Consider the following 10,768-nt stretch of genomic DNA (forward strand, 5'->3'; position numbering starts at 1 on the left):
AAACACCCCATAAATAACAACCTCCAATGGCTGTAGAATTCTGAAAGTGATAGCCCCCAAAATGTAACTTTTCCAAACTTTGACTATGACCGTTATTTAGGAACCTGAGGAAGGATCACTTCATGCTTCTGGTTGCAAGTACTTTGCACAATTGAATCTCATCATGATCATGAGTGATTTAGTTGAGGGACACAGGAGGCCACTATTCATGTGAGGGAGCTGGAAAAGTTTTTTGTGGCTGTCAAAACACTGATTTCTGAGATGATGGACAAGAGAATATCCCCTCGTTGTCCGACATACAAAAAACATCATAGCTGTCAGTTAAGTCATTCAGTGCATTGTGCTGACTGAACTACTGACATGAAGGTTGGGCTGCTGACCTGAAGATTGCCAGTTCGAATCTGCGAGATGAGTTGAGCTCCTGTCAGCTCTAGCTTGCGGGGACATGACAGAAGCCTCACAGCTAACACATCCGGGCATCCCCTGGGCAATGTCTCTGTAGACGGCCAATTCTCTCACACCAGAAGCGACTTGCAGTATATTATCAAGTTGCTTCTGACATGATAAAAAAGTGCACGTAATATGGTAGGACCATCTATCACATCCCAAACAAAAGGCCACTTTGGGACTTCTGCGACAAGATTTGCAAGATATATACATTTTTGTCAACATAGGAATGGCCATAGAACTCAACCAGAATGTCACTGTACCCTTTAGGAAATGTCTGAGTTATGGTTGAGCCAATCCTAATAGTGGGATTGGTGCAACCAAACGGCTCTGTTTTCAAGAGGTGAAAGTATCATCTCTTCCAAACAACATAGCTAAATGTCCTTAATATGGTTCTATCAGCAACATTAGTTGACAGTTTTAGTCCACTAATACTTTTGCATACAGTGATATCATAACTTGTGCAAGTGTTCTTGTTTATGATGTCATCCTGTGACATCTTTTGTGACCCATACCATAGCTGTTGGCTATGCCTTATCCAAAGCACATGGTGTGCTCTGCGTAAGTCTTAGGCTGATGCTCTAAATCAGCTTAAATCCAATCATTGTGTCTTAGCTGCTTTATGGGTCAGTTTTACTCTCCATTTAAATGCATTATCCTCAGTTAGACATCATTACAACTCTTCATGAAATGGACAAAAAAGAAATGCTGACTAAATTTAATATCCATTCAGAGTGAAGAAATAAATTGGTAAAATGACACAGCTGACTAATATAAAGGGATCAATTTCAAGGATTTTGAAGGATAGAGTTCTTTTTTAAAATGAGGAAGCTGACAAAGAAAGAACCTTACATTTGTATTCTGCTGAAGGCCTGGAAGAGTAAGCACTTTTGACATCAAACTTGGCAAAATTCAGCCCTATCTAGATGTCATTTTTTAAATATTTCCCCACCCCAATCCCATAGCTTTCAAATATTTGCTGACACTAGATTAAATTTCAGGGTAGATTAAAATAATTTTTCTGTTTTTATCTGAAAGCATACAAATAATATTTCACAGTAAGCAACCTACAATTTATCATTGGTGGATAGTAACTGTGTGAGGCACATAGAATGCATTAATACCTTCCTAATGCATTTGGTGTACAAGGCTATTGGAGTTTGGGCTATTAGAAATGGGGTTGAATATGAAGTCTGTTAGGCAGAAGAAGTCTTGTAAAAAAAAACCAGATAGATTGGATTCTGTGAGAAAGACAATCAGCCTTTTATAGTAAAGGAAAAGGTATGTGACCTTTACTATATTGGTTTTAAGAACGTCCCACCATAACTTCTCTGTGTTGTACCTTCAAGCAACTTGAAGCAACATTATTTCTGTCTGGCTCTACAGCTAGTATTCCCTACTGATTTTTTTTTAAGCTGTCAAATTTCTTAATCTTTTCCCTGGATGGATGAAGTGCTCTTCAAGTCTCAGCTCTCAAGCTTTTTAATCTTTGTGGTGATTCTATAGTAAGAGTCTCTTATGTTGCCAGCAATGTTTTATGTTGTTCATACATATGAAAAAAACAAGATGATGTAGTAATAGACTTCACACAGAGGAACTGTGGGATGGTATGAATAAATGAACTGTGTGTAGTTGGGTCAGTGATGTGTTTCCCATGTGTATATTGCCTTCTATTAGAAGAAACTTTCAGCTTTTGTGGTATCTTCATACATATTTCTGGACGGTCATGAAATCCTTCTATTGCAAAATAAGAACAGGGCAAATAATAGAGTATAAAGCCCCCCTTAGCTGTTGCCCAGAAAACTGGGACTGTTTCTCACAATACTACTACTTGCAATAAATGCATCCAGCTAGTTGACTACATCCTTTGCAGCCAAAGGTGGTGGACATCCATCCAGTCGGCAAAAACAAGACCTGGAGCTGACTGTAGTTCAGATCACGAACTTCTTATTACAAAATTTAGAATCAGACTAAAGAGAATGGGGAAAATACATAGACCAATTAGATATGATCTCACAAATATTCCCAGTGAATATGCAGTGGAGGTGAAGAATAGATTTCATGGACTAGATTTAATAAATAGAGTCCCAGAAGAACTATGGAGAGAAGTCCACAACATTGTTCAGGAGGCAGCAACAAAGTACATCCCAAAGAAAAAGAAAACCAAGAAGGCAAGATCGTTGAATATTGTGGTTTAGCTTTTATGCAACTTAAGGTACACATGAGCTATCCTTGGTCCATTCTTACTTTACAATTGCATCACTGTAATTCCACATTGACTGCCAAAATATGGAATTCTGGAATTTCCCATTTAGAGAGGAGTATTTAAAATTCTCAGTCAGAAAGCACTTTTGGTGGCTCACCAAGCTACAGTCCCCAGGATGCCCTAAGACACATCATAGTGCTATAAGTGGAAGCACTTTCACACTACACAGTTATAAGCACATCATACCCTGTTTCCCCCAAAATAAGACAGGGTCTTATATTAATTTTTGCTCCAAAGGATGCATTAGGGCTTGTTTTCAGGGGCAGTCTTATTTTTCCAAACTGACTTTTTAAATGAATTATATCTAGGGCTTATTTTTGAAATAGGACTTAAATTTCAAGCATCCTCAGAAATGCTGAAAAATAATGATAGATCGTTTTCAGGGTAGGTCTTAGTTTTGGGGAAACAGGGTAGTGCTATAACTGTATAGTGTGAAAAGCCACCAATGCTTCCACTTATGGAGTTTAGCTTGGGGAAAGGAAAGACAGTAAAATGATAACTTGTGGTAGCATTTTTAGGGAAGAATGGAAAGACAGGAAATAATTATTCCCCTATTACACATGTGCACACTTGTTCCTATCTGTGTCTCTTCAGTTCCTGCTTTAGTTTTCAAGGGAGACAATTAGGTGTGCCTTGCAGTATGTAGCTCTGCACTTCGATATGTTTTTTTTTTGTCTTGGGAGTGACTTGAGAAACCGCAAGTCGCTTCTGGTGTGAGAGAATTGGACATTTGCAAGGGCATTGCCCAGGGGATGCCTGGATGTTTTGACATCCTGTGGGAGGCTTCTCTCATGTCCCCGCAAGGGAAGCTGGAGCTAACAGACAGGGGCTCACCCCACTCCCCAAATTCGAACTGCTGACCTTTGGGACAGCAGTCCTGCTGGCACAAGAGTTTAACTCAGTGGTTCTCCACCTGTGGATCCCTAGGTGCCGTGGCCTACAACTCCCAGAAATCCCATCCAGTTTACGGGCTGTTAGTATTTCTGGAACCTGAAGGCCAAAACATCTGGGGACCCACAGGCCGAGAACCACTGGTTCAACCCACTGCACCTCCAGAGGCAATAGCAGAGTTGTTCTAGCTGTTATTGAAATAATGTACAGTAGAGTCTCACTCATCCAACATAAACAGAACAGCAGAACGTTGGATAAGCAAATATGTTGGATAATAAGAAGAGATTAAGGAAAAGCCTATTAAACATCAAATTACATTATGATTGTGTAAATTAAGCACCAGAACATCATGTTTCACAACAAACTGACAGAAAAAGCAATCAAATAATGGCAATGTTATGTAGTAATTACAATATTTATGAATTTAATACCAAAACATCACAATGTATTGAAAACATTGACTACAAAAACATTGATTACTAAAAGGCAGACTGCGTTGGATAATCCAGAATATTGGCTAAGCGAATGTTGGATAAGTGAGACTACTGTAATTAGAAGTGTTTTATATTTGTACTACAGGAAGCAGAAATACAAATAAACTGTAACCTTTAAGTTGGAAGTCACATGTTCCCTTTGTCTATTTGGGTGAGTTAATTTTAGTGGTAGTTCGTAGTTCATGTTGTTATAGGGCAGTGGTAAACTGGCTGGGATTTCGGGGAGTTGTAGGCCAAAAACATCTGGGGACCCCAGGTCGAGAACCACTGTTACAGGGTTATACTTTATCCCAGTATGTTATTTTATACTATGGAAATGATGTGCTAATAAACACATATACTTCGATATATGATACAATTCCAATTAGGCTGTTGTACAATGACAATAATGAGCATCCACCTCTTTCATAAAAACATCCTGTAACTTCACACAATAACTTCTTAAGCACCAAGCTGAATAGTGGAGGATTTGTAAAGGACAAAATTGATCCCCCTACACATGTAAAGATTATCCAAGATGAAGAAGAGAAGAGTGCTACCAGGGCAGAAATTGATTAAAGAAGATGTCTCATTCTCCAAAACCATTAAGCACAGCCTTTTAAAAGAACTCATAAGTGAAATATTAGAGGCAAATAATAGAGCTTAATGAAAGGCTAATTTAGAATAATTCTCTTGTTTCATAATCAGTATTTATCAATAGGATTGATTACTTCTTTCCATTTCTTGTTTTATCTACTTTTCCACTTCCTTTTCATTTTAGTTTTTCACATCTTACAAAAGAATTACCGTATATACTCGAATATAAGCTGACCCGAATATAAGCTGAGGCACCTAATTTTACCACAAAAAAACTGGGAAATCTTACTGACTCGAGTATAACCTGAGGGTGGGAAATACAAGCGCTAATGGTAAATTTCAAAATAAAAACAGATATCAATAAAATTACATTAATTGAGGCATCAGTAGGTTAAATGTTTTTGAATATTTACATAAGACTGTAATTTAAGAAAAGACTGTCCAAATTTGATTAAATCAGTGGTTCTCAACCTATGGGTCCCCAGATGTTTTGGCCTTTAACTCCCAGAAATATTAACATCTGGAAAACTGTCTGGTATTTCTGGGAGTTGTATACCAAAACATATGAGGACCCACAGGTTGAGAACCACTGGATTGAATCTTTGCTCTAACCTTCAATGTAAATGTGCTTACGTATCTTTCCAATAATCACCATAGTTTATTTTAACTGTACATTTTGGAAGAAACGCAGTGTGTATATGAATAAGGAAAAGTGGGAAAGACTGGCTTGGGAAGGGGGTGGGAAAGAAGTACTGGAAATGGAAAAGGTTGGAATGGGAAAGGGTGGTTGAAAAAGTTGGAAAATGAGGTGAAAGAGGGGTAGCTGGAAAAGTAGGACAAAACCTAGGGAGATCAGGCAGGCCCCTACCCTCCTCTCCTTCCAGAAGAGCTTAAAAACCTGGCTCTTCCAAAAGGCCTTCGATGATTAATTGTTGTAGGTTTGATTTATCCGCCTATTCAACAATAGCTCCATCGTTGATGCTTTGCCATTATTACATTGCACTTTATTGACCATTTTAGCTGTGAAACTACCTCTCCCCATTTTGAAATTTTCTGCACTTTGGCCCAGATCCGTGTATTAGTCTCCTGTTTTTAACATTTTATGCTGTATGTTGATTTTTATGACTGTTTTATTGATGCTGATGTTTTATTGTTGCGATATTTGTTTTATTGTCTTGCTGTTGTTTTATATTGTTGTGTCGGGCAAGGCCCCATGTAAGCCGCCCCAAGTCCCTTCGGGGAGATGGGGCGGGGTATAAAAATAAAGTTATTATTATAAAGTTATTATTATTGGGGTGGGAAAAGGGGCTGAGAAAGTGGGAAAGACTAGGATAAGAAAGATGGGCTGGGAAAGTAGGAAACTGGTGGGAAAAGGCAAGACTGAAATGGGAAAGAGAACTTGGAACGTGGGAAAGGCTGGAATGGAAAGGGAGCTGGAAAGGTGGGAGAGAGGGGATGGGGATAGTAAAGACTGGGGTAAGACGGGGGGGGGGGAAGCTAGAAAATGGGAAGATGAGTGAAAAGGGGTGCTGGAAAAGTGGGAGAAAAACTGAGGTGGGAAGGAAGTGGGAAGAACTGGGGAGAGGAAGGCGCATGGCCTGTGCTCTGCTCTCGATACACCAACCCAGCTGGAAGGAGAGGGAGCTCAGAGAGAGGAGAGGAAGTTGTGCACTTTCTCCGCACAGCAACCCAGCTCTCCTCTCCTCTCCTTCCTCTCCTCTCTCTCCCAGCTGGGTTGCTGTGCGTAGAGGGCATATGCCTTCCTCTCCTCTCAGCACAGGTGTGTGCCCTCTCCCCGCACAGCAACCCAGCTGGGAGAGAGAGAGATGAAGAAGGTATTCACCCTCCCCTCCCCTCCCCTCCCCTTTCGGCACAGCGACCTAACTGGGTTGAGGTGCGAAGAGATGAGGGTCCTGGCGGGAAGACATGGAGCTGAAAGGGCTTATTTCAGCCTCACACCGATGAGGGCTTTTTCAGCCTAAAAGAATGACCGAAAAACTCAGCTTATACTCGAGTATATGTAATTGTAGTTCTTACACCAACTAACCATTAAATCAAATTTGTGCAGCTCCTTTATGGATATATTTTTCATATTGATTTTCATATCCCATAGACTACACATCTTCAGAATACAGTTGCATTGGTTTTTGTGCACACACATGATGGCAGATATAGCTACAACTATACTGTGATATTCATCTGAACGCTACTCAACTGGCTGCATGCATAATTTATTGCAAGTGGCAGTATTGCAAGGAGCAATGCCCATCTTTGTTCCTGGTTTCTGGTTCATGTTTGTTGAGAGAGAATGAGCCACAGAATGGATAGTAGCCATTGCTAAACATGACAAGCCAACCATTCTTGCACTGCAAATGGAAACACCAGTATGCTGCTCATTCATGACAAGTCAGGGTTCCCGCTACTTCTCTTGCAACTCAAAGCTGGTCACATACCTAAAAGAGAATCTGAAGCTCTGTTAAAACAAGAAACAGGCAGTATGGCTTGAGGAACTTGTCACGGTTTCTCTTATTGTTTTCCTATGTAAATTAGGCTACCTTCAAGCTTTCTTCTGGCTCAAAGGTAGCCTTAATTTACATGGGACAGTGTTAAAACTTAACAAATTCCAGTCTATATCAGGACACCTCATAGGCAATGGAGATAAGTTTGTAAGAGACTGGAAGATAATTGGTGTGGGGAAACATGCAACATTCATTGGAACATGTTGACTTTCCATACAGGAAATTGCAATGAGCAACAGGAACAGAGAAAAGCTCAGAACTGAATCTCCTGGACAACAAAAGGACTATATGAAGCCTGTATTGCAACATAAGGTGTAACCTCAGCAAACATTTTAAATCTATGCTATTTAATTGATAGTTTGATGACCGGGACATCCGTAGAGATACCAAGGTGCTTGTTTATAAAGCCATTGTCCTCCCAACCCTGCTCTACGCCTACGAAACGTGGACGGTCTACAGACATCACACCCAACTCCTGGAGCATTTCCATCAGCGTTGCCTTACAAAAATACTGCAAATCTCTTGGGAAGACAGGCGGACAAATGTCAGCGTGCTTGAGGAAGCAAAGACCACCAGCATTGAAGCGATACTCCTACGCCATCAACTTCGCTGGACTGGCCATGTTGTCCGAATGCCCAATCACCGTCTCCCAAAGCAGCTACTCTACTCTGAACTCAAGAACGGGAAACGGAATGTTGGTGGGCAGAAAAAGAGATTTAAAGATGGGCTTAAAGCCAACCTTAAAAACTGTGGCATAGACACTGACAACTGGGAAGCCCTGGCCCTCGAGCGCTCTAATTGGAGGTCAGCTGTGACCAGCAGTGCTGCGGAGTTCGAAGAGGCACGAATGGAGGGCTTAAGAGAGAAACGTGCCAAAAGGACTGAGACCGCCTTCTACCTGGAAACCGATGTCCTCACTATGGAAGAACATGCGGGTCAAGAATAGGGCTCTACAATCACCTATGGACCCACTGCCAAGACCCTACACTTGGAAGGCCATCATGCTAAGACAATGAGGGATCGCCTAAGGAAGTACAAAGGGATTGTATAGTACACTTGAGAATAAAAGGGAGAAAGAAGTTTTGTAGATCCAATCTACTTTATTATATGTGAAAGAAACATGGTGATTCAAATATGGGAAAACTTCCGCCTTAATTTTGTCTGTACTGCAATGACATCTGCTGGTAAACTGCAGAAAATACAATGTTTGCTGATTCATTATGAAAATACTTGATTAGTGGGAGGTTCAGTTAATCAGATCTTGGAAAATTTATTCTCCTGTGCTACTAAAGCAAGTCTTAGAATGCTATGTAACCCCACTCCAGTGAAGGCTACAATTGAGGAGAGGGATGTTAAGATTATCCCAGGTGATACCTGTTCAAATACCTAGCCGTTGCCTTAGAATTTCCTGCTTTTTCAAAATACATATTGTACTGGTGTGTGACCGAGATGAATCCCTTTTGATCCCACCACACACAGTTACCACCAATTATAAAAATGTCTTGATGATGATTTTAATTATATTATTTTATGTTTTAACTATCTTTTTCGCTGCCACCAATGGAGGAGATGTCAGGCAGATGGCACTTATTCTTTTTATGCTTTCTTTGTTTATTTTATTTCAGATGGTGATGTTGCTTAACTCAGTATATGATTGTGACAGAGACTTAGATGGAATAAAAATCAGAACAAGTTTATTGCATGTACAGAGCTTAATGGTTTCTATAACTTTTTAAAGGCACTTAGATTAACTGTTACAATTGGATTTGAGGTGTTACAACTTTCAAAATATTTCCTTCTCTCAGGACTAAACTAAACACTGATCTCTTAGATCCACTGGGATTAATTTCCCTTCTCCACAGCCTCCACAACTAGCCCTAAACAAGTAACCCAACTTGCTTAGTCTGGCTCTACTAGAGGTCTGCCTCCCTGGTTTCCTTAACCTTGGAACCAGTTTTTCTCCTGTGACTAAAAATCACAGACTCCCTAAAATAAGTCACCTTATTTTAGAATTGACTCAAATTCCCTCATTTGAGCCACCCTGATCCTCCACTTGAGAATCAGTCCTTTCCCTGTGACTGGAAATCACAGACTAAGCTGGGTTTTCAAACATTCCCTCTTCTCTTCTCCAAACGGCGGTTGGCTCCGCCCCCGTTGTCATGGTAACCTGTCTTTTAATGCTGAGCTGGTTACCTCCTGGTATTATCAGCTCTAATACTCACCATTTTAAACTTAACCAAACCTGACTGTTTATAAACAAAATCAAATAAACATATTATCCATTAATCAAAATAAAATCACACACTTCGTTACACATATGCATATGTTTGTTTTGTTTCTTCAAGTAGAAGCATTTTTGTCCCTAGAGCAGGCATGGGCAAACATTTTTGCCTTGGGACGCATTGTGGGCCCAAACTGAGATGGCCGGGCCGGGAGGGAGAGGCCCTGTGAGAGAGCAGGACCAGGAGGTGGCAGGGCTGGGTCCAGGTCATTCTCAGGTTGTCCTCCAGGCAGAAAGATGGGCTGCTTTCCCCATCCTTATCCCAGGAGAAAAATGAGACATGCAGCAACTGCCTTGATCCTCCTCCCTGATCTTCCTCCTCCAATCTTCGGGTTGTCCTCTTGGCATTATGACGGGAGGGCGAGACAGGCGACAGTAGAGAATGCTCCAGAGGGCTCTTTAGCCACTGTGTGCCTTCCTCAGGCCGTACTCTTGGCACAAGGATGGGGCTGTTCACACCGTCCTTATGCCAGGAGGAGGGCGAGACATGCTGTGGCTGAGAGCACTCAAGAGGGCTCTCAGCTGCTGCTTGCCATCCTCCCCTGCCCTTTTTGCATAAGCATGTGGTGGGCCACCATGTCCTTATGCTGAGGACAGGAAAAAATTAGGAGGGCCTGAGGTAAGTGCCCAGAGGGCTGCATTTGGCCCCTGGACCTTAGTTTGCCCATGCCTGCCCTAGAATGTCCCACTTTTTCTGAAGAACGTTTAAGATTAAATGCAACAGCTTTCTGATTACTCTCTTCTACGTCTGAGGATACAAGGTTACACACCTGCGTGGTTCAGCACACCATAGTAGCTGGCTTGTATATATATGCTAGGCTGAAGCATATTCCATCACTAATCTCTGAAACCATGCCTTGTTGGAAGGGGGTAGGATCGCAAAAATGTTTGGCCACATCCTCATAACTAGATGCAAAATGGTTACACCATTCCAGTGGATCCCAGTGCTGAGATGTCGCATCTGATTAAGGGGAGGTGGCCAAATGCTTCTGTGATCCTTCTTGATCCATACATACCATGGAATAACAACCCGGGGATCATCCAAATTGTTCAATAAAGCAGGAATGTAGCATTGGGTACAGCAGAAGCAGAAAGTAACAATTCCTACAATGATTAAAACAAATAAGGAAAATGTATGTGCATGAACCTAACAAGGTGCCAGGCCATATGCCAAAAATGAGAGAGAGTTGTGGAAGTAAAAGTAGCATATATTTATGTTCCAAACATCTTTTGAATTCCACATGATGGCTTAGATTAAAATTTGGTCATCTCTAGAACAGAGCTCACTGAAATC

The sequence above is a fragment of the Anolis carolinensis genome, chromosome 4, assembly GCF_035594765.1.
Source record: "Anolis carolinensis isolate JA03-04 chromosome 4, rAnoCar3.1.pri, whole genome shotgun sequence".
In the NCBI taxonomy this organism is placed as follows: Eukaryota; Metazoa; Chordata; class Lepidosauria; order Squamata; family Dactyloidae; genus Anolis; species Anolis carolinensis.